The sequence below is a fragment of the Hyperolius riggenbachi genome, chromosome 3 (genome assembly GCF_040937935.1).
Source record: "Hyperolius riggenbachi isolate aHypRig1 chromosome 3, aHypRig1.pri, whole genome shotgun sequence".
In the NCBI taxonomy this organism is placed as follows: Eukaryota; Metazoa; Chordata; class Amphibia; order Anura; family Hyperoliidae; genus Hyperolius; species Hyperolius riggenbachi.
In genome coordinates this window covers 207,784,502-207,799,740 of record NC_090648.1, presented here as the reverse complement: position 1 = coordinate 207,799,740, position 15,239 = coordinate 207,784,502, and the positions used below count along the sequence as shown (strand labels likewise).

At 45.5% G+C, this 15,239-nt stretch overlaps 1 pseudogene; it reads right to left on the bottom strand.

The window, feature by feature from the left end:
- LOC137562262 (dual oxidase 1-like) overlaps positions 1 to 15,239 on the bottom strand; it is a 138,570-nt pseudogene that overhangs the window by 94,619 nt on the left and 28,712 nt on the right.

Sequence of the window (15,239 nt, the reverse complement as noted above, 5' to 3'; positions counted from 1 at the left end):
AACTGCCCAATGGTAGCTGGGGAAGGCCTACAGGAACTTTATGGGCATTTTGAGCAGGGAATCCCTCTCCTCCTTTCCCCTTGAGATAAGCTACAATCATTGTTGTCAATTTCTGGGGGTTATAGCGTGGGGGGGGGGGGAAGAGAGCTGCATGGGGGTGGACACAGATTCATGACATGAGGCAGGGAACATGCCTCTGTTTCCCATCTGTCCCCCCACCCTCGCCGGCCGCACTGCCTCAGGTTCTCTTTAATCCGAAAATTAGTAATCTGGGTAACAAGAAATAAGGCAAACCAATTTAAACCTGGAGAGATTCTTAAAGAAAACCTGTACTGAAAATAAAAGTCAAAATAGGCATACACAAGTCATACTTACCTTCCATGTAGTCTACTCCTCAGTGTCTTTCTCCTGTCCTGCGTCCTATTTGTTCACTATGATCAAGGGAATTTTCCGTCCTCCATTTTGAAAATAGCCATTACCCATAACAGCTTTCTGGTCAGCACACAGTTAAACTGTAACATCGCCCACTTGAGCCATAGGGAAACATGGACATTACCTGGTACATCCGTTTTCCTCTCAGCTATAACTGACAGCAACTGATATTTTACTGACAGCAACTGATATATTTCAGATCTGACAAAATATTGTCAGAACTGGATGGGATTATTGTCAGAAGAAAATGGTGAGCTTCTGAGAGGAACTGATGGCAAGGTAACTCTGTAATTTTCATTTGAAGTTACCTCATGTGTTTATTTTAAATATTTTTACTCAGTACAGGTTCTCTTTAAACTTGTGTGGATTACTGCAGATTATATTATAATTAGAATAAAGTTATAGTCACAGTGCCCAGAAACTCATGCTAAGAGCAGGTAGCCTCTTTGCACTCTCTCCTCTCCTACTTCCCTCTTCACTACATGTCATATGGTATCAGCAGTGGCACATTCTAGGGGTGGTTTCTACTGTAAACCATACTCTAGCCATAGCTTTGTAGTGACTGATTGCCTTTATTATTATTACAGATAATATTATTATTGTAAAGTACACTTTTTCCCTCCTAAAACAAAGGTATTTGCAAACCTAGTGGTTCAGTTTGCCATGATTTAACTGGGTACAGTGAATAATTCCTATTTACAGTGCCCTACCCATAGAGCCATCTCAATGCATGCAGTTCACTGTCAGGGGGGGGGGGGGAGGGGGGCAAAATTGGATTGGCATGGCTATGTAAATGAATAGGCTTTAGTTATGCTGTATAATCTTGATGTGTGAGTGGCTTTTTGGGGGCATAATGGAACACTCACTGAGCATCATGGGAGTTCCTTTTTACTTATGTAAAGCTGAATAGTTGCAATTACATTCTGTTTTAAAAAGGGACATTTGTATTTATTGTTATTAAGTACTATCAAATTCTAAGGTACATTACGTGAAGGATTGCGGAGAAGCCGCCGCTTGTGCTAACAGTGAGATGGCGGTTTCCGCGCACAGAGCGGCGGTTTCCTCACAGCAACATGCGTCTGGGTTGTCTGGACCTAGTAGTGCACACAGATGGAGAGCTACGCATGCGCGCGCCGCAAGACAGGCTCTTTATGCCAATAGGAGAAGGGTCAGCTGACCCCAGCTCAGCAGATGATTGGTTGATGGGAGCTGGGCGGCGCTGAGGAGCGCTTCACTATATACTGTATATCTCTTGCTGTTCAGTTGCTGGTTGTCTGGCGTTGCGAATACCTATGTGTTAGCACTCAGACCTTAGTCAGATCCTTCAGTGTGGTGGAACCAGGAGGACCTGGGAATCCACACTTAGCCAGTTTACTGTGTATCACCTGTGTTATTCATTTGACCAGTTCCAGGGTGTAGAGACCAAGGACCTCACACCCCAGACTAGGAATACTGTGTATCATCTGTGTTATTCATTAGACCAGTTAGATAGGTGCCTGCAGTATAGATTAGGTAGGTGCCCCGCAGTATAGATTAGATAGGTGCCTGCAGTATAGATTAGATAGGTGCCAGCCTGCAGCATAGGTTAGATAGGTGCCTGCAGTATAGATTAGATAGGTGCCAGCCTGCAGTATAGATTAGATAGGTAGGTGCCCCGCAGTATAGATTATATAGGTAGGTGCCCTGCAGTATAGATTATATAGGTAGAAGCCCTGCAGTATAGATTAGATAGGTAAGTGCCCCGCAGTACAGGTTAGATAAGGTGGCTGCAGTGCTTGGGAAAGCGGGCATAGTTGTTAAAACTCACGTGTCTTCACCGATGCTCACAGCTACCATCTAGTTCCTCTCCCAGCATCTGTGTAGTGTGTATTGGTAACAGTGCCCCCCTGTGGTGACATGCGGTCACGTCATCCCAGGGGGCCCTGTTTCCAATGCACAGATGCTGGGAGAGGAAATAGATGGTGGCTGTGAGCATCGGTGAAGACACGTGAGTTTTCACAACTATGCCCGCTCTCTCCAGCACTGCAGAGGGTGCGGGGCGTCCTGAGATGCGGGGCCTGGGGCGATTGCCCCACTTGCCACCCCCAAAGGCTGGCTCTGTTTCATATGATTCAAAAATAGAAGCTAGCTTATTGTTTGTTGTGTATTAAAGACTATGTATAGCACAGCTAAGGCAGAGGTTTTGCAGCACAGAGTTCAAAGGCATATATCTTGAACTTAGAATTTTCTTTATATGAACAGCTTCCTGGTCTTTACTATCTTATCATAAAATTATAACACACACCTTGACTGAGTGATGCTGGAATCCTTTACATGAAAACACATTATAAAACCATGTCCATAAAATAATACAAGTATGCCGGCCATACAAAAGCAGCTTGTTTTATTCTGTGCTGGTTTATCACACAATATATTTCCCCATGCCAGAAGTTTACCACTGGAGATTTTTCACATAAAAAGTACCATGTACTATAAAACATCGAAAAAATGAGGAAAAATAATTTTAAAGATTTGATGCATGGCTGATAAAGGAACACGATACTAAATACTGTATTTACTTGGTGGTGTCTGGTTCACCCAAGGTGCAAATTATATACCCTGCAACCTTAACAAACTTCTTTAGACAATGTTCCCACATTGGCACGCATACATACAGTATATGATGGGACCGTCCTATTGTTTGTAAGTGATACTTAAGTGAAAACAAAGTGAAGAGATAAACAATTGTATCCATCCTCCTAAAATGACCTTTAGACAGTTTTATGTTATGTTTAAAAACTTAAAGGGGCACTATGGCAAAAAATTGTAAAACTTAAAATATGTGCAAACATAGACAAATAAGAAGCACATTTTTTCCAGAATAAAATGAGCCATACATTACTTTTCTCTTATGTTGCTCTCACTTACCGTAGGTAGTAGAAATCTGACAGAAGTGACAGGTTTTGGACTAGTCCATCTCTTCATAGGGGATTCTCAGCAAGGCTTTTATTCTCTATAAAGATATTCCCTAAAAAGCATTTAAACAATGATGCTGGCCAGCTTCCCTGCTCGCTACACAGTTTTTTGACAGTTGGAAAGAGCAACTGCCATTCACTAAGTGCTTTCGAAAAATAAATAAATCCCTGAGAATCCCCCATGAAAAGATGGACGAGTCCAAAACCTGTCACTTCTGTCAGATTTCTACTACTTACTGTAAGTGACAGCAACATAGGAGAAAGGTAATTTATGGCTCATTTTGCTCTGGAAAAAACGTACTTCTTATTTGTTTATGTTTGCACATATTTAAAATTTTACAATTTTTTTTACCATAGTGCCCCTTTAAAAAACAGATTTATTGTTTTGCCTCTGCTAAATGTAATGTATGAACTATTGACCCTGTTTCTATCTATCCTCTCCTGGCAGAGAACTGGGCTTCCTAGAGAAAAGTATTTTATGGCTGTAATTCCTTATCAGAAATCTGACTGGAGAAAAACTGTCAGTTCCATAGTAGAATGTTAACTCTTTCAGACAGAAAGAAAAAAAGCATCGCAGCATATTTGTTTGTGTGCTAAGCACTGTACATATACAGGCCCGGCCCTAGACTTTTTGCCGCCTGAGGCAAACTTTAAAGAAATTGCCGCCCCCAACCGCCCCCCCCCCCAGCCGTGGGTGTAAGTAGCCGCCGAGCTAGAGGGGATAGCGGGCAGGAAGGGGGTATTGGGCCTAGCGGCAGGGAGGGGGGTCGGACCCCCCTCCCTCGCCTGGGTCCCCCGTCCTCCGCTCCCCTCCAGCTTTAAAAAGTTAAGTTGCTGCAGTTATTGTAAGAGGCACGGGCGAGGATCACTCACCTTTTCCGCGTTCCAACGTGCGCTCCACTGACGTCACTTCCTGTAGCCACTTACAATACAGTGGGCGGCGTAGCAGGAAGTGACGTCAGTGGAGCACACGCTGGAACGTGGAGGAGGTGAGTGATCCCCGCCCGTGCCTCTTACAATAGCGGCGGCAACTTAACTTTTTAAAGCTGGAGGGGAGCGGAGGACAGGGACCCAGGTGAGGGAGGGGGGGATCCGACCCACCTCCACGGCGCTAGGCCCAATACCCCCTTCCTGCCCGCTATCCCCTCTAGCTCGGCGGCTACTTACACCCACAGCTGGGGGGGGGGCGGTTGGGGGCGGCGATTTCTTTGAAGTTTGCCTCAGGCGGCAAAAAGTCTAGGGCCGGGCCTGTATATGTACAGTGCTTAGCACACAAACAAATATGCTGCAATGCTTTTTTTCTTTCTCTGCCTGAAAGAGTTAATATTCTACTATGTAACTGACAGTTTTTCTCCAGTCGGATTTCTGATAAGGAATTACTATCCCCTCCAGCTCAGGCGGCCCCCCACACCCATGGACGGACGGGTGCCGCCCCCCCCAGGAGTGCTGCCTGAGTCAAAAGTTTCACTCCGCCTCATGGGCGGGCCGGCCCTGTACATATACATGTCTATCTCATCATGTCACATGTCACTTAAGGTTTCCTTTTAAGTTAATACAGGTAAGATATCAGGGAATAAATACAGTTCAACACTGAACTAACTTTGGCCAACACTCTGTTACTTTTTCCTATACAGTGGCTTGCAAAAGTATTCGGCCCCCTTGAAGTTTTCCACATTTTGTCACATTACTGCTACAAACATGAATCAATGTTATTGGAATTCCACATGAAAGACCAATACAAAGTGGTGTACACGAGAGAAGTGGAATTAAAATCATACATCATTCCAAACATTTTTTTTTACAAATAAATAACTGCAAAGTGGGGTGTGCATAATTATTCAGCCCCCTTAATCAATACTTTGTAGAACCACCTTTTGCTGCAATTACAGCTGCCAGTCTTTTAGGATATGTCTCTACCAGCTTTGCACATCTAGAAACTGAAATCCTTGCCCATTCTTCTTTGCAAAACAGCTCCAGCTCAGTCAGATTAGATGGACAGTGTTTATGAACAGCAGTTTTCAGATCTTGCCACAGATTCTCGATTGGATTTAGATCTGGACTTTGGATGGGCCATTCTAACACATGGATATGTTTTGTTTTAAACCATTCCATTGTTGCCCTGGCTTTATGTTTAGGGTCGTTGTCCTGCTGGAAGGTGAACCTCCACCCCAGTCTCAAGTCTTTTGCAGACTCCAAGAGGTTTTCTTCCAAGATTGCCCTGTATTTGGCTCCGTCCATCTTCCCATCAACTCTGACCAGCTTCCCTGTCCCTGCTGAAGAGAAGCACCCCCAGAGCATGATGCTGCCACCACCATATTTGACAGTGGGGATGGTGTGTTTTCAGTGATGTGCAGTGTTAGTTTTCCGCCACACATAGCATTTTGCATTTTGGCCAACAAGTTCCATTTTGGTCTCATCTGACTAGAGCGCTTTCTTCCACATGTTTGCTGTCCCCCCCACATGGCTTGTGGCAAACTGCAAACGGGACTTCTTATGCTTTTCTGTTAACAATGCCTTTCTTCTTGCCACTCTTCCATAAAGGCCAACTTTGTGCAGTGCACGACTTATAGTTGTCCTATGGACAGATTCCCCCACCTGAGCTGTAGATCTCTGCAGCTCGTCCAGAGTCACCATGGGCCTCTTGACTGCATTTCTGATCAGCGCTCTCCTTGTTCGGCCTGTGAGTTTAGGTGGATGGCCTTGTCTTGGTAGGTTTACATTTGTGCCATACTCCTTCCATTTCTGAATGATCACTTGAACAGTGCTCCGTGGGATGTTCAAGGCTTTGGTAATCTTTTTGTAGCCTAAGCCTGCTTTAATTTTCTCAATAACTTTATCCCTGACCTGTCTGTGGTGTTCTTTGGACTTCATTGTGTTGTTGCTCCCAATATTCTCTTAGACAACCTCTGAGGACGTCAAAGAGCAGCTGTATTTGTACTGACTTTAGATTACACACAGGTGCACTCTATTTAGTCATTAGCACTCATCCGGCAATGTCTAGGGGCAACTGACTGCACTCAGACCAAAGGGGGCTGAATAATTATGCACACCCCACTTTGCAGTTATTTATTTGTAAAAAATGTTTGGAATGATGTATGATTTTCATTCCACTTCTCACGTGTACACCACTTTGTATTGGTCTTTCATGTGAAATTCCAATAAAATTGATTCATGTTTGTGGCAGTAATGTGACAAAATGTAGAAAACTTCAAGGGGGCCGAATACTTTTGCAACCTCATATACTTCTGTATATGAGATTATCAAAAAGTATAACGTTAGGAACCAGGGGTGTAACTAGACTTAATAGGGCCTCCCTGCAAAAATGATAGCATGGGGCCCCCTTTATCCCCGAACCACACGGGATTGAGAGCCAGTGAATGGCAGCACAGAGTGTTCTGCTGTGAAGCAGGAAAAAATTACACAGGCTACTGCACACGGTTTTTGTGAGTAAATGGGGACGTTTCTATTCTAATTAGCTGCATTTGCAGTTGGGGAGAGGGAGGTGGAGGGACCAAAGCCTCTGGGCCCCCCTTCGATGGCAGGGGTTGCAGGGGTGATTGCTACGCCCATGTTAGGAACTGCACAATATGCAAGCCCCCTAATGGTGTATTGCAACCAACCTACTGTAATCAATCCTCAGGCGCCACCAACACCAACGACTTGAAGTGGGGAGAAAACACATCCAAGGTCCAGAAGAGGACTCAGCAAAGGTTGTTCTTCCATAGGCAAGTGATGAAGTTCGGGATGCCACAGGAACTGATGGGCAGCTTCTACACTGCCATCATTGAGTCTATCCTCTGCTTCTCCGTTGTCATCTGGTATGCAGGCACTACCACAAGTGACAAGCTCCAACTCCAGAGAGTAATCAACGCTGCGGAAAGGATCATTGGGTCACCCTTACTGCCACTGGACCTCCTACACACCTTCAGACTGAGGTCTAGAGCCATCTGGATACTAAAAGACCCCAACCACCCCAGCAGTCACTACTTCAACCATCTCCCATCGGGCCACCGCTATATATATCCAACCCCACTAAAATCTCCAGACACAAGAACACTTTCTTCCCCTAAGTTGTCTTCCTACTGAACTCGGGCAACCACCCTGTAAAATCCCCTTGCACTGCTGTGTTAGTTATGTTTGTATTTTTTAAAATTTACTGATTATGTTTAAATGCATGTTAACTGCACTACAGTACTCCATGCCGTGTATGCCACAAAAAAATTCCGGGTATGACATCCATCGTACTTGGTGAATAAAGCTGATTCTGATCTGACATTGTTCACTTGGCTGTCATAAGTTGCACTGAAAAAGCACACACTGTGATACTAGCAAGTGAGGGCACAAGGCCCTATAAACCTTTTGTCTCACCTGGTTGTCAAGGCCGGAGAAAACTGTATAGGTTTCCAAGCTGTCATGCCTATTTCCCTCTAATGCTGGGGGCCTGGCTTGCACAGGTATTCTCCTGGTCTTGGATGTTGATCCAGTCAGGATTCCACCATGGTTGTTTGAAACACGATGCATCGGGTGTGTAAATGTTTTCTGCGCTTGTTCGGTATGAGCCTGAATCCCTGACTGTAATAATAGTAGGAGGTAGAAAACAGCTAGCAAAGCAAAGTGGTGTTACCAGCAATGATATGTAGATTTCTGCATGATAAAACAGGGGTGCTCCCCTGTGAAACACATCACAATAAAGTTTTAAACACTGCCTCTGCATATCATTGTGGTAAAACCTGCCTTGCTTTGCTAGCTGTTCTCTACCTTCTACTACACTCACAGCCTTCTACTACACTCAATCCAAGTCCTCGGCATAAGAGGGACATAAGCATGACAGCTTGCAAATCTATACACCTTTCTCCAACCTCCACAACCAGGTGAGACCTTTACTATAGAGCCTTGTGCTTCACTTACTAGTATCACAGTGTGTGCTGTTTCTCCCTTCAAGGACTTTTCTTTGGGTTCCAGCACCTAACTACCGCTTAAAGTTGTGTGATCTTGTTGATCTGACTTTTATAAGTTGTTCTGTATATGTTTGAAAAAATTAAGACAGTTAATTTATCTTTTTTTCAGTAATATTTGAACTTAATCACCTGTTCTCTTGGGCTGTTAGGACTTTTTCCTGTTTCTTGAGACCATTTGACCCTTTGCAATGGCAGAACCACATTTTTTTTGTTGTCAAGATGAAACACAGGATCTCCAGATGGAATGACTATGTTCACAAATTCAGCTGGACAGGCAGGCATTTCAGTGGACAACATTTCAGAGATAACCTGATAACCTGATAGAGAAAACGAGAACTTGGTATTTATGCATTTTTATTATTTCCAGCACATTGGTAGAGGCCAGGGAACAGGGGCCATTGTACAATGCTTAAGTTTACTTTGTATGTAGCTGTGGTCAGTGTACCCTGAGGGGTAACTAGAGTGAACCACGTGCATGATACCTTTAAAAGGTAATTACAGTTAGGCATAACTTGCAATCCTTCTTTTTCTTTACTATATATTTATCCGTCCTGCCTTTGTCCCAAAGTAATGTCATCTGTGTAAAAGTAACTATTTCCATTAGATTTCATTGGGATATGGAGGGGAACAAAGCACTATTTTTTTTGTGTCAAGCGCGGCGGATCTCTAAGTGAGCTTGTGTGACCCTTGTTCACATGCCTAATTTTCGGTTAAGATAGCCGTTGAGTGAGTATGTATGAGGCTTGTGTGTATAACACGATCCTGAGGTCAGTCCATCTTGTACAACAATATAGCTCTGAGGTCATTCAGTCCATGTAACATTTTTAGTGGGGTAATGCTGCGTAATCTGCTTTTTTAGGGGTGAAACTGCCTAATGGGGGAGGAGGAAATCTTAGGTAAAACTGTTTAACTGTGTGTACTTTTTGGGAAAACACCGCCCAAGGACAAACTTCTTGATTATGTGTACAATGGGGGGGGGGGGGGGGAATACTGCCTACTTATGTGTACTTGCAGGGAAACACTTTCTAATTTTGCAACTGCAAAAGGGGAAACCTGAGGGATTGTCAGCCATCTGCCTAGTGTGTGTTTTTTAGTGGAGTAATACTGCCTTATGTGTTTTTTTAGGGGTAAAATACTGTGTCTGTGTGTGGTGGTGGTGGTGGTGGTGGGGGGGGGGGAATAACACTGCCCAATTGTGTAATTGTGTGTACTTTTGGGGAAAACCCAGCGTAATTGGAGAAGGGGGAGGGAACTGCATGATTACATATATTTTTTGGGGGAAATACTGCCTGTATTTATTTATGCAGGGACACACTGCCTAATTTTACAACTTCAAAATACCCTGCAGGACCCCAAGAAGCACTATCAGTTGGGGGAACCTGGGGGGCTGTCAGCCATCACTGTAACTATCAGGAGAGGTGACAACTTGCACTATTGGAGGAAGGGGGGAAAGGAACAAAGGGGCCATTTAATGCAGCTATTTTTTTTTGGGGGGGGGGGGGGGTGGTGGTATTTGATCCCAAATACCTAAGATGAGGGAAGCCTCTGGATCCTGTAGAGGCTTCCCACGCCATCCGATGGACTTCCATCCCTCCTTGTGGAATCCCCGAAAGAAATCCAACCAGAGCTTGTTGAATTGAAGATCTATGCTGAGCTCCTATTCATGCATGAGTGTGGCTGTACTGTGCTTGTGTAATTGCAACCTTGCCTGCTCAGTAAGCCAGACTCGTGCACAAGCGGCTATCTGCTACTGTGCAGATGTGGCTGTGCTTGCATGGTTGCTGCATGAAGAGATGAGGTGAAAAAGACATGAAAAGCCTCTTCAGGATCCAGAGGCTTCCCTCTTCGTAGGTAAGCATGGGGTTAGCCTCGAGTTCACTTTAAATACACACTGTCAGTTTACATTTTACAACTTTAATCAATTAAAACTTTGACTGAAGATCTCAATACAACCTCACATACTGCCACTATTGATGTAAATAGCAAATTTGGAGATCATGACAACATGCGTGGGAGCTTTGCAATCAACCCAGAATGCTGGCACCATAGAACTTTAGTGCCATGAACTAACATTTTACTCCATTTTTCGGCTTTCCGGACTCAGCAAAATCCAGCTAGGAGACCAGAATAACTTAATTTTGCCACGCATTCCCAATCTAAACCTAGAGTTTAATTCTTCTAGCACGTTTTAAAATGTATTGGTGGCAGAGTCTACTGAAATTTCTTTGAATATATATTGACTTTTAAGTTATACACACTGATTTGTTAAGTACCAGGCTCCCTTTCTTGGTTGTATTACTATAAACCAGGGCTGCCCAATAGGTTGATCGCGATCTACCGGCAGATCGCGACCGGCTGCAGAGTAGATTGTCTTGTTCCATTCTGAAGCCATGCAGCTGCCACTGTCAGATTTTGCTGCCATCGCAGCATCAGTGAGGAGAGGGGAGGCGTGGCTGAAATTGAAAGAGGAGCAAATGAGGAGACAGCATCTCCTCCCCTCCAGTCTGCGAGACAGTGTCTCCTCCCCTCTAGGCTGCCTGTGATGAGACGTGTATAGAGTCTCCTCCCCACCAGGCTGCTGTGAGGCTGTGAGATTTGCAGAGTGTCTTCCCCCTTCCAGTTGTCTCCTACCCTCAGGCAGAGAAAAGTACACAGCGTGGCCAAATAGCTTCAAAAACCTTCTGAAGCTGACTGCTGTGTTTGAAGGTGGTAAAAGGATTGTGTGCTAGGATGGGGAGGGGGGATTATGCAGTTATTTGCGAACTATGCTGGGATATTGTGTGTGTGGGGTGGGGGGAGTCGAGACACTGTGTGTGTTTATGGGGGGCAGGGGGGGGGTTGTGTTGGTGGTAGATCTCCTGAGCTCGGCAATTTTTAAAGTAGCTCGCAAACTGAAAAAGTGTGGGCACCCCTGCTATAAACTCTTTTGTAGTAGCAGTAGAGTATTATACTGTGTTAGCCATCAGTAAAAGCAGGAAGTTTTGAATCAGGATGATACCATTTATTGGCTAACTTTAAACTTTTGTTCTTTTAAAGTCAGTCAACAAAGGGTATCTTACTGATTTAAAACTTCCTCCTATAAACTCCTTATCATCCCTGTGCAGATGTTATTAGCACTTCATCAATGATTAATTAAGAGGACTGGCTAATAATAAGTAATTTAACCATTTGATGACTGAGGGTTTTCCCCCCTTGTGGACCAGAGCAATTTTCACCTATCAGCGCTCCTCCCTTTCTTTCGCCAATAATGTAATTACTACGAATCACAGCGTAATGATCTATATCAGGGATGGTCGCAGTCAGCCAACTTTGCTACACTGGAACTACGCGTAGTTTTACGCAATTACGCTTCGCCAAACTACGGCTTCGAAACCAAATATTCGCTTCGTATGCATTTCGTAGACTACGCATTAAAATACGCAATTACGCGTAGTGCGAAGCGTAGTGTATGCAGATGCTTATGCCCGTATGCAGAAAATTTTACGCATTAAATCCTCTGTAAATGCTTATACAGGTAACTCTTCTATGCGTACATTCCCCTTTCCAATGCGTAAATTTGTAAGCATACAATCGCACGTGGAAAAATAGACGCGAATAACGCATTCGTAGTTCACTATGCAATACACATGTTATCTACGCATAGTGGGCGTAAGCTATGCGTAGCGGTACTTCGCTATGCGTAAATTCGTAAGCGTAGTTTTGAAACTTCACCTATGAACTACAATGCGTAGATGCGAACTACGATGCGTAAATTCGCACTGGCGTAGTTTCTGCTCATCCCTGATCTATATCTTGTTTTCCTCACCATCAATTAGGCTTTCTTTGGGAGGTACAGTATGCCAAGAATTATTTTATCCTAAATGCATTTTAACATGAATAATAAGAACATTTTTTTAAAAATGCATTATTTTTCAGGTTTTGGCCATTATAGTGTCAAATAGAGATGGGCCGAACGGTTCGCCGCCGAACGGTTCCCGGCGAACTTCGGTGGTTCGCGTTCGCCTCCCGCAGGCGAACGTTTCCGGAAGTTCGGTTCGCCCCACAATGCACTATGAGGGTCAACTTTGACCCTCTACATCACAGTCAGCAAGCCCAGTGTAGCCAATTAGGCTACACTAGCCCCTGGAGCCCCACCCCCCTTATATAAGGCAGGCAGCGGCGGCCATTACGGCCACTCGTGTGCCTGCATTAGAGAGAGTAGGGCGAGCTGCTGTCTGTCTCTCATAGGGAAAGATTAGTTAGGCTTAGCTTTTCCTGGCTGCATACCTGTTCAGTGATCCTGCCACTGCATACCTGTTCTGTGAACCCACCCACCACTGCATACCTGTTCAGTGATCCTGCCACTGCATTCCTGTTCTGTGAACCCACCCACCACTGCATACCTGTTCAGTGATCCTGCCACTGCATACCTGTTCTGTGAACCCACCACTGCATACCTGTTCTGTGATCCTGCCACTGCATACCTGTTCTGTGAACCCACCCACCACTGCATACCTGTTCAGTGATCCTGCCACTGCATACCTGTTCTGTGAACCCACCACTGCATACCTGTTCTGTGAACACACCCACCACTGCATACCTGTTCAGTGATCCTGCCACTGCATACCTGTTCTGTGAACCCACCACTGCATACCTGTTCTGTGAACCCACCACTGCATACCTGTTCTGTGAACCCACCACTGCATACCTGTTCTGTTCAGTGGACCCGCCACTGCATACCTGTTCTGTTCAGTGAACAGTTTGGTGTGTCAGTGTGAAGCAGTACCTTAATTACACTACCTGATTGATGTATACACATGCAAGATGTTTTAAAGCACTTTAGGCCTGTCATTTAGCATTCAATATGATTTCTGTCCTTAAAACGCTGCTTTGCGTCAAATCCAGATTTTTCCTGGGGACTTTTGGCGTATATCCCACTCCGTCATGCCCCCCTCCAGGTGTTAGACCCCTTGAAACATCTTTTCCATCACTTTTGTGGCCAGCATAATAATTTTTTTTTTCAAAGTTCGCATCCCCATTGAAGTCTATTGCGGTTCGCGAACTTTAACGCGAACCGAACCTTCCGCGGAAGTTCGCGAACCCGGTTCGCGAACCTAAAATCGGAGGTTCGGCCCAACTCTAGTGTCAAAATAAAACGTTCTACTGTGGATAAAAGCCACACATTTTATTTGCGCATTTGTCCTGGTTATTGCAAGAATTAAAAAATGTCCCTAGTACAATGTATGGTGCCAATATTTTATTTGGAAATAAAGGTGCATTTTTTCAGTTTTGCATTTATCACTAATTACAAGCCCATAAATTAAAAATTAATAGTAATATACCTTCTTGACATAAACTTTAAAAAAGTTCAGTCCCTAAGGTAACTACTTATATATTTTTTTTTATGTATATTCCCCCCACCCCCTTTATATATATTCAAAAAAAGTTTGGGTACTATGTGAGGGTGTGGGAGGGAAATAGTTAATTATAAAAGTCAGTGTGGGGATTTTTATTAAATAAAAATGGATCACGCGAGCACGTGAATCGGAAGTAATGCGTAGCAGTGTAGCAGTGTAACAACAGGAAGATACAATGAATGCCGGCTTCACGTGGACGCTAGTGATGGGCGAACACCTGGATGTTCGGGTTCGGGAAAGTTCGCCGAACATGGCCGAGATGTTCGGCATGTTCGGGCCGAACCCCGAACTTCCCGAACATCCCTATTTTGGGGGCCCTATGGGGTCGCAGGCATAAGGGGGGAGCATGCCCCGATCGCGGGGGGGGGTCGGAAATTCCCCCCACCCCCTCCGCTAGCGCTCCCCCCTCTGCCCGCTTCCCCATTCAAAAGTTTCAAGAAGTACCTGTATAGCGGATGGCCTGGCAGTGGCACTGTGGAGTGAGGAGGAGGAGGAGTCCGGAGAGTGACGAGTTGAGGGAGGCCGGGCAGCGGGCGTGAGGTCAGAGAAAGGGCGGAACTCGCCCTTTCTCTGACCTCACGCCCGCTGCCCGGCCTCCCTCAACTCGTCACTCTCCGGACTCCTCCTCCTCCTCACTCCACAGTGCCACTGCCAGGCCATCCGCTATACAGGTACTTCTTGAAACTTTTGAATGGGGAAGCGGGCAGAGGGGGGAGCGCTAGCGGAGGGGGTGGGGGGAATTTCCGACCCCCCCCGCGATCGGGGCATGCTCCCCCCTTATGCCTGCGACCCCATAGGGGGGCCGTATTGCGGCCTGTTCGGCCGAACAGGGCCCTGTTCGCCCGAACAGGGGCCCTGTTCGGGGGCATACAGAAGTTCGGGGCGAACCCGAACTTAAAAGGCCGAACACCATGAGGTGTTCGGCCGAACTCGAACATCACCCGAACAGGGTGATGTTCTGCAGAACCCGAACAGTGGCGAACACTGTTCGCCCAACACTAGTGGACGCCGGTATTCACTGAATCGGGGTTTTAGCGGTCCCATTCATTAACTTCCCCTCTAAGCGGCGGTAACGTCGGCTGCACACAGCTGCAGACTTGTATTCACGCCCCTGGTGCATCCTGTGAATTTTGCAGGCCCGTGACTATACTGCACAGTGTGCATCAAGTAATTAAAGCAATCCTGAGCCGAAGCTTGGGTTCATAATAAAATACTAAGTTGAAGATAGGGAAGCCTCAGGATCCTATTGAGGATTCCCTCGGTGGTCCAATTTCGCCCCGTTGCTGAGCACAATCCCTCTCCACTTCAGGTCTGTGCAGCTGCTCTTTGTGCAGTGCGGCCGTGCATGTGCAGTAGCACGAATCCAGCTGCTTCGCCTTACTGCGCTTGCGCAGGCAGGCTCTTGCGACTACTGCATGGCCACGCTGCAGGAAGAGGAGCTACACAGCCTCATATAATTAGCAACAAAGCCTTGTCTCTAATCTTCCAGAGGGCTGCGC